Consider the following 9,330-nt stretch of genomic DNA (forward strand, 5'->3'; position numbering starts at 1 on the left):
GGGTGGGGGGCGCTGTCTTGTTCCCTCACTTATCCCTGGGCCACTGGTTATGAAGACACTTTTCCTTCAGATAGTCAGCATTTACCTTTGAGTCTAAATCCCCCAGCTGCCTCTATCCAGGAGGTCTCCATGGCCATAGCCTGGCATTTCTTCCCTACCTCTGCCCCACTTCTCCAGGTCATGTTCAGCCTTCCTCACATGCAGTTGACTGTCTGTGATAGTTGTGTCCTTCAGTGAGATCCCTCTGTCTGTCCCAGTGGCACAGGCTGGAGGTTGGGCCTGGTTATGCTAGAGGTTATAGGGACTCAGTAGGAGTACCTTGGTTCCTAGAAACTCATCTGCCCCATAGGGACATGGCCATAATCAATTCTTTTCATGGCCTAGTTTTCTTAACTAATTTTTAAATAGTTTTTTAAAGTTGATTTTAAAGGATGGAAGGAGAAACTGCATTTATTGGTTGAGTCTTGTATGTGCCCTGATGGGGAATTCAACCTACAATTGGGACAGTGTATTGGGAGAATGCTCCAACCAACTGAGCTACCTGACCAGGGTTTAACTTATTTTTAAACCATTTACTAAGTCTGTAGTTCTTTGTCAGTGGTTTCCCTATTTTAGCTCACATGTCCAGCAATAAGTGAAAAAGCTCTTCCGCTAAAGGCTCTGTCCAATACTCAGAGCATTAAGCAGTTCTGCCACTGGGTCCAAAATGATAAGCAGGCATAATTCCATTTATAAGCTTTGTGACTTGAACAAATTGTTCAACCTCTCTGGGCCTTGGTTTCTGCAACTACAAAATAGGAATAATCATCAGGCTTCTTCTATAAGGTTAAAAACAAATGCAGTACCTAGAACTGTACTTGTACATAGCAGTGCTTGATATTACTATTGGGTGTCATTGTCATGATTGATACATTAAAGGTGGTACAGAATTGTCGCCTCTGGAAGAGAATGCCCTTCTAGACAAGCACTCTGGCCATGTCTTCTCAGAAGGTATGGCAGGTAGCCAGGCCAGAAGGCAGGAAGGCAGTGACACCACAAGGTCACTGAGGGAAGCAGGAGGAGGGTACCCCCATGGACACAGGAGTCTCTCATTCTTGGCATCCCCAAAGTTTGAGTTGGAATGATGTGAAATTGCTAAGGTTTGGGGAGAAAATTATTGATTTCTGTTAGTGTGACCTCACTTTTAGCCTCAAACAGAGAAGTGGGGAGATGTGGGTTTCTCAGGTCTTCTAGCTTTTCTCACTTCTCCCAGGTTCTCCTGACGACTCATCACAAGGCCAGAGCGTCTGTGTCTACACCTGTTCCTCACCTGGGGATCTTGTTAAATGCAAATTCTGAGTTGGGGAAGGAGAGGTAGGCAGGGGGCTTCCAGGAGTGCTGTTTCTGCTAGGAAACAGCTCTGTGGATACCCAGATTAATCTTTCCCTCACAACACTAGCATGTTAGAAACAAAATAAAGCAAAGTTGCAATAGGGCCTATAATATCTGTGTCACATTCCCCTACCTCCACCTGCCTGAAGTGTTTCATAATCTCCACCTTTTGCTGCAAGCCCACTAAGCCTATTAGAAATGATATTTTCCTTTCCTTTCTTTACTGACCACTCATTCAACAGGTATTTACTGAGCACCTACCATGTGAGAGACACTGTGTATGAAGAAAAATTCCAGTGCATGCTTTGTGTAGCAGCTGAACTGAGTATCAGAAGTGGAAACCTGACCCTGTGATCTCTTCTTACAATTCTCCTGTTTCCTTACAATAGGAAGTCCAAGTGCCCTAAGATGGCATTCTGACACCAGTTTAAAATGGGCTTGTCCTCTCATCCACAGCTCACCCTGGTGCTAGAATCCTGTCTGCACAATCACCTGCAGACCAGCCTGCGAGCATGGCTCCTGCTGCTTCCCTTCCCTTGTCCTATACACACTCTTCCTACCACTGTCATTGATCACGCATTGCTCACTCACCCCCTTTAAGATGTAGGTCACCACCATGCCTTTCAGGGAGTCTCCTGAACACCCAGGTGGATTTCCTACACCCACCTTCCTACACCCACCTTCTTTCTGACACATTTACATGGATCACATTTCTGGTTCTCTCTCTGTTAAAATTTAAGTTTCTCAAGAGTAGAGCAATGTCTTAGTCATTTCCCCATCACCAGATTTCTGCTGAATTGCAGTTCAGTACAAGTACTACATCTCCTGGCGGAAACTCCTGCCTGAAGGTTTCCCAGTCTGAAATGCCCATGAGCTGCGACCTGCTTCCAAGTTATTAGTTTTGGCCTCCCAACAGCTGGCAAAGGGCTGGACTAGAGACTGCTGGGGAATGAGAAGTGTTCCAGGGTGAATGTGCGTCATCCATGGTATGTAACACTTTACAGCCCAGCTGTTGGCCAGAAGCAATAAAAACCCTGCCAGGCTTGCCTCCCACCACCACGTTACACTGAGAATAGAGCAGACCAGGAATTTTAGAGCTGCTCCCACCCTGGAATCTCTCTGTTTTGGATATAGTGAGACGAAAAGGGAAATCAAAGCCTTTGCGGGTTCTAAAACAAGTTATCTCTTGCTTCACCTAATGTTTGGCATGACTAATCTTTCCTAATTTGGCAGCTTTTGTAATCATTTCACTTTTATGTTATCCCTATAAATCCATTTTTTCCTTTTATGAGAAGAGGGTTTTGGAAAACATTTGATTTTCTTGCTCTTCTCTTAAAATCAAAATCCTCATTCAAAAACCACACATATATACCAACAATAACACAAAACAGACTTTTAAAAAACTTACTGTATCTTTGACTATATTATGCTTGTTTTTTTGTTTTGTTGTTTAGGTTCCTGTTAAAGGTGAGATCATATGGTATTTGTCTTTCACTGCCTGGCTTATTTCACTCAGCATAATGCTTCCAGGAAGGGTTTACAGGAACAAATATAAAGGACACATGGACAAAACTGGGTGGGGGGGTGGAAATGAGAGGGGCGTGGGGAGGGATGGGTGGGTGGGCTGGAATGGGAGTAAAGGACAGAAAATTGTACTTGAACAATGATCAAAATAAAATTAAAAAAACTTACTGTAGAAATATATGTATAAATAAAAATATCATTTCAATTAGCCCTACTACATATGGCTAACGAGTTCACACTTACTGTGTATCTTTCCAGATTTATTTCTGGGCATATACACATGTATAAATATTGTTAGAAAAATATGATCATACTATGAATTTCATGTATAGTGGATCTAGGTGTCAATTTAGATCTAAATATTATTTGGTGTCCTGACAGGTCTATAATCATTAAGACTGCATAACTTTCTGCTATATGCATGTACCAGTATTTATTTAATTCTATCACTGGATATTTTCATTTCACTAACATTTTGACCTTGTGAACAATGCCAAAACATGTTTGTATCTTTATCTCTGGCATTGTATAAGTAGTTCCTTAGGAAAAAGTCCTAGATATGAAATTGTTGTTGAACTCAAGTGATTCGCAGCTTGGGATGCTCTATTCAAGAGTGAGAATAGAGCAAAGTCGTAAAAACATAGTTTTATTTATTTGCAGCAAGTAAAGGAGACATGGGATTCATGTCCAAAGTTCTGCCTCCCAAAAGGGAGGACTCCCATTGCTTGTATACATTATTTGATCAATTACATGTTGATTTCTTCTTTTTTTCTTTTTTTTAAATTTAACTGTTTTTTTAAAGATTTTATTTATTTATTTTCAGAGAGGGAAGGGAGGGAGAAACAGAGAGAGAGAGAAACATCAATGTGCGGTTGCTGGGGGTCATGGCCTGCAACCCAGGCATGTACACACTGACTGGGAATCAAACCTGCCACATTTTGGTTCACAGCCCGCGCTCAATCCACTGAGCTACGCCAGCCAGGGCTGATTTCTTCTTTATAGTTGAGTATACTGTCAAGCTTATCCTGTTTAGGCTTGTCTGCAAAAGGCTGTGTTACATTTTAACATTTAGCAAGAATAACATTTAGGAAGAATGGCTCAGGCACTCACACACTTACGCTGTCTAACAAAATTGCAAGGTGTAAGAGATTTTTGGCATTTTAAGGGTTTATGTCTTTACAGTGTACATGTTACACATTGCTCCCATATAAATTCCTGTGTGCAGCCAGTGCCCAACCTACAGCTGTCAGTGCAGGTAAAGCCCACCAGGACACCCCAGGCAACACTCCTACTGGATCTCTCTGCCTTTAGGTAATTGAGCAGCTGAGACATGAGCTGAAATGCAAATATTTTCTGGGAACCACAGGGGTAATCTGGAATATTGTTTTCTTGTGGATATTTTTACCAGAAATTCAGATGAGGACAATCCTTCTGCCTATGATAATGTGTTCTGGTTCCAGGGCTATTTGAGTTTTAAACTTCTGAAAAATTTTTATCTTCCCTGGATTCGCATTTTGCTATGGAATCCAATTCTCCCTCTGACACTTTACCCATGTTCCCTAAAATTTCTAAATCTTTCTTTTCCACAACTTCAAACATAATCTCATCTTCTGTAAACCTATTCTGAAAAAAAGGAAGTTGTGGCCTGGAGCTGTATGGTCCCGATTATCTGACTGTACAAGCCTGCTCATGCCTGCATCTCCCATCCTCTGACGCTCCTGCTGAAGTAATGTGCCTGCAACATTGGGAGGCTGTTGGGAGCAGAAAACCCCCACCACTCCTGCAGGAGGAGCACCAGACTTGAGTTGGAGGCACACAGATTCTCCTGTCTGGGGGATGATCCTCAAAAGGTGGCTTATGTGCAATGAAGCCATGTTTCCTGGGTAGCTGATTCCTAAAAACTCACAGGCTGGTGCAGCTTCATGGTTGGTAGTAGCTGCAGAGGCTCAGGTGTATGGACCAAACGTTGCAGCTGGGCAGCAGCTATGCACCTGCAGCACCTGCAGCACCTGCAGTACGAAGGCAAGCCGGCAGGAAGGTGGGTGCCCCAAAGACATTTTTCTATCATATAAAAGGTCAGAAAAAATGTAACACGAGGGTCTATATATACAGAGTCTGCCACAAATAACGCCCCTCATTATTACAAAATCATGAGCATGTAATTCTATAACATAACAATATCATACTCAAGTATACCATATGACATTTTAGGTGAAATATTCAAATTAAAACTACAAATTGTTAGTAGTTACCCTACTATTACCCTACCAACCACACTCAAGCAGGCCTTACTTCTGCCAGACCCTGTGTATATGTGTGTGTGTGTGTGTGTGTGTGTGTGTGTGAATACACATATATCTGAGATATATATAGTAAAATTGCACTGGAAATTATCTCAGTCCTCTAGCATTTCCAAGTACACTTAACATTTGTTTCATCCACTAAACCATCATTTATTATGGTTCTTAGCTTTCCTTGTTCCCCAACCCACTGGCCCTCACTGCAAACATTTGGCAGTCACTGTCTCCATATTAGACCACCAGTACATTAGAAGAGGCTTCCAATGATTGTGAACATGATGGTAACATGGTATTAGGGTGACAGTTTCCAACAGATAACCTGGTGATGATGGAAAAGACAGTCAAGAGGGGCTAGTAACTGGGATCAGAATGATTACAGACATACCTCACTTTATTGAGCTTTGTCTTATTATACTTTGCAGATACTATGTTTCATCAACATTGAGGCTAGACCCTCCATCAGTAAAAACATTAGGACTCACTGAAGGCTCATGTGATGCTTAAAATTTTTTTAGCAATAAAGTATTTTTTAAGGTATGTGCATTGTTTTAGATGTATGCTATTGCACACTTAACAGATGGTACTGTAGTATAAACAACATTTTTTTCAGTCCTCACCCGAGGGTATATTTATTAATTTTAGAGAGAGAGGAAGGAGGAGAGAGAGAGAGAAAGAAACATCAGTGTGAGAGAGAAGCATAGATTGGTTGCCTCCTGTACACACCTCGCCCGGGGGTTGATCCCACAACCTGGGTGTGTGCCCTGACTAGGGACCAAGCCCACAACCTTTTGGTGTGCAGGACTACACTCCAATTAACAGAGCCAGCAGGCAAGGGCTAAACATAAATTTTATATGCTTTGGGAAACCAAAAAATTCATGTGACTCACTTTATTGTGATATTCACTTTATTGTGTTAACCTGAAACTGAACCCAAAATATCTCTCAGGTAGACTGTAACTAGTTAACTCAACTTTCTAGGTCACATATGAACTATCTTGGGTGGCAGTACTTGGCTAATATATTTTAGTTTATGCTTCACTCATATAACACATTTTCTTAAGACTCCTGGAGTGGCTTAGTTAAGGAAAAGGTGAAACTCTATAGTCTGAAGGTGACAGCATGTATAGAGAACATTATGCAATATGGAGAAAAGGTGACCTGAAAAAGAAGTTGGGCGCAATGTCAATTCCCATGGCAGTCTTTGAAGACTGGCTAGTTCTTCTCTCTTTCCTCCATGTATCACCAAGCAAAAAAAAAAAAAAAAAAAAAAGGAAAAGCCTTTGTGCTAGTGTCTGAATTATGGGGCAGCACTATAAGGCATATGTACACCCCAAAACTGATTGGAATAAGTGCCAGACTACAGATCAAGCTGTTTTCAGGCAGGCTGTGAAGAGAACAATGGAGCATGTGAATGAGAAATTAGTGGGAATCACAGGTTCCACTTTTCAATAACCCCGACAGAGTCTTTTGTAATGACAGGTCCAGCTTGCCAACCTCAATGTCAGCCTTAGAGGTTATGTTAGAAACTCCAGTATACCACTTGAACAACTCTGGCATTGATGAGGTGGCTGCTAGGTTCTTAAAATTTGACCTAGACCTTATTTGGGGAGTGTGTGTACACACAGATGTGTTTTTTACTGTACTTCTCTTCTTATACTCCCTGTTAAATTTACCCACATATTTATCATTTCCTGTGTTCTTTTTTCTTTTGTATATATAGTTACAGTCTTGTGCCAATAACATTTTGACTGACAGACAGCATTTATATGATGGTGGTCCCATAAATTATAATAGAGCCTAGTGATGTCATGCCATTGTAATATCCTAGCACAGCACATTAATCATGTGTTTGTGGTGATGCTGCGACTAATAGACCTATTGTGCTGCCAGACATATAAAAGTATAGCACATACAATTTTATACAGTATGTAATACATGATAATGATAAATAGTTGTTACTGGTTATGTATTTACTATACTATAATATTTATTGTTAGAGTGAACTCTAATTAGTAAAAAAATGTTTGCTGTAAAACTGTGCTGTGATTAAACTGGCAGTAGGCTCAGACAGCTCATATTCACTGTGTCTCCTTTTTTAAAATATATTTTATTAATTATACTATTATAGTTGTTCCATTTCTTCTCCCCTTTATTCCCTTCTGTCCTGTACCCTCTTCCCACCATCATTGCCCCACTTTAGTTCATGTCCGTGGGTTGTACATATAAGTTCTTTGGCTTCTCCATTTCTTATACTATTCTTAACCTCCCTCTGTTTATTTTGTACGTACCACTTATGATTCTTATTCCCTGTACCTTTGCCCCAATCTTCCCCCTTCCCCTCCATGCTGAAAACCCTCCATGTGATCTCCATTTCTGTGATTCAGTTCCTGTTCTAGTTGTTTGCTTAGGTTGTTTTTGCTTTGTTTAGGTTTTTTGTTTTGATAGTTGTGAGTTTGTTGTCATTTTACTGTTAATAGTCTTGATTTTCTTTTCCTTAAATAAGACCCTTTAATGTTTCATATAATAAGGGCTTGGTGATGACAAACTCCTTTAACTTGACCTTGTCTAGGAAGCACTTTCTCTGCCCTTCCATTCTAAATGATAGCTTTGCTAGATAGAGTAATCTAGCTTATAGGTCCTTGCCTTTAATGACTTTGAATACTTCTTTCCAGCCCCTTCTTGCCTGTAAGATTTGAGAAATCAGCTGAGAGTCTTATGGGAACTTGTTTGTAGGTAACCATCTCCTTTTCTCTTGCTACTTTTAAGATTCTCTCCTTCCCCAATCTTTTTTTAAAGTAAGTTTTCAATTTCATGCTCTTCCTCTTCTCCTTCTGGCACCCCTATGATTCGGTGTTGGAACATTTAAAGTTGTTTCAGAGGTTCCTAAGTCTTTCCTCATTTTTTTGAATTCTTGTTTCTTCATTCCATTCTGGTTGAATGTTTATTTCTTCCTTCTAGTCCAAATCATTGACTTGAGTCCCGGTTTCCTTCCTGTCATTGTTGGTTCCCTGTGAGACATTTTTTTGTAGCTTCTTCTTTCTGTGACTCAATTTGATAGTTTCTATAGCCATGTCTTCAAGTTAATCATTTTTTTCATTGTCCTATTCTGTTAAGCCCATTCAGTAAAACTTTCATTTCAGATATCATATTTTTCTCCTCTAAAACTTTCATTTATTTTATTTTTAAATTGAGATATAATACTCATACCATAAAACTCATTATTTTACACTTGACATTTATTTCCTCATTGTGTTCATGTTTTCCTTTAAACCCATTAATATATTCATAACAGCTGTTTTAAAATCATTGTCTGACACTTAACATTTTTTAATCTGTCATTTCTGGGTCTCTTTCTATTGCCTTAATTTTTCTCCTGATTATGGGTCACACTTTCCTGCTTCTTTGCATGTCTAGTATCTTTTAGTTGGATATAGGAAATTGCAAATGTTTAATGTTTAAGCATTTGAATTGTTGCTATCTTATTTTTTAAAAGATTTTATTTATTTATTTTTGGAGAGAGGGGGAGAGAGGGAGAAAGAGAGGGAGAGTAACATCAATGTGTGGTTGCCTCCGATGTACCCCCCACCAGGGACCTGGCCCACAGGCCAGGCATGTTCATCCTGGGCCACAGCAGCCAGGGCTGAATGTTGTTATCTTATTTTAAGGACAACAAAATATGTGAGCTTTGTTCTTGCAGGTAGTTAATTTACTTGTAAATCAGCATGGTCCTTCTGAGACTTATTTTTAAGCTCTATCAGGAATTTTTAAGCTCTACAGTAATCTTTACTTGAGTGCTACTTAAGTTCCATTCCTAAGATGTAAATTTTCTGAGATTTCTACTAAATGCCCTAGGTGTTTACTGAAGTATCTCCATGTGGTTTTTCAGAACTCAAATGTCTCCCGTCATGTGGAATTACTCTTTTCCTGTTTTTTTTTTTTTTTTTCCCATGGCATTGTGGAATCTCACCTGAACATCACAACCTAGCATTCTACCCAAACTTTCAAGGTACCATGCAGATTTATGAGCTATGTTTCTGCTTATCTTTGAAAATTCAACTTCCCTCAGCATTCCAAACATCTGTCTCCATCTTCTCAGCTCTCAGTTTCTTAGAGCAGCAAGACTGCTGTGCTATGC

At 40.0% G+C, this 9,330-nt stretch overlaps 1 pseudogene; it reads right to left on the reverse strand.

Annotated features, from left to right (window-relative positions):
* Nucleotides 1-4,071: 4,071 nt before the first annotated feature.
* On the reverse strand, nucleotides 4,072-4,952 carry LOC114496979 (annotated as a pseudogene).
* Between the last annotated feature and the right edge of the window lie 4,378 nt (nucleotides 4,953-9,330).

Source organism: Phyllostomus discolor, chromosome 5, assembly GCF_004126475.2.
Source record: "Phyllostomus discolor isolate MPI-MPIP mPhyDis1 chromosome 5, mPhyDis1.pri.v3, whole genome shotgun sequence".
NCBI classification, from domain to species: Eukaryota; Metazoa; Chordata; class Mammalia; order Chiroptera; family Phyllostomidae; genus Phyllostomus; species Phyllostomus discolor.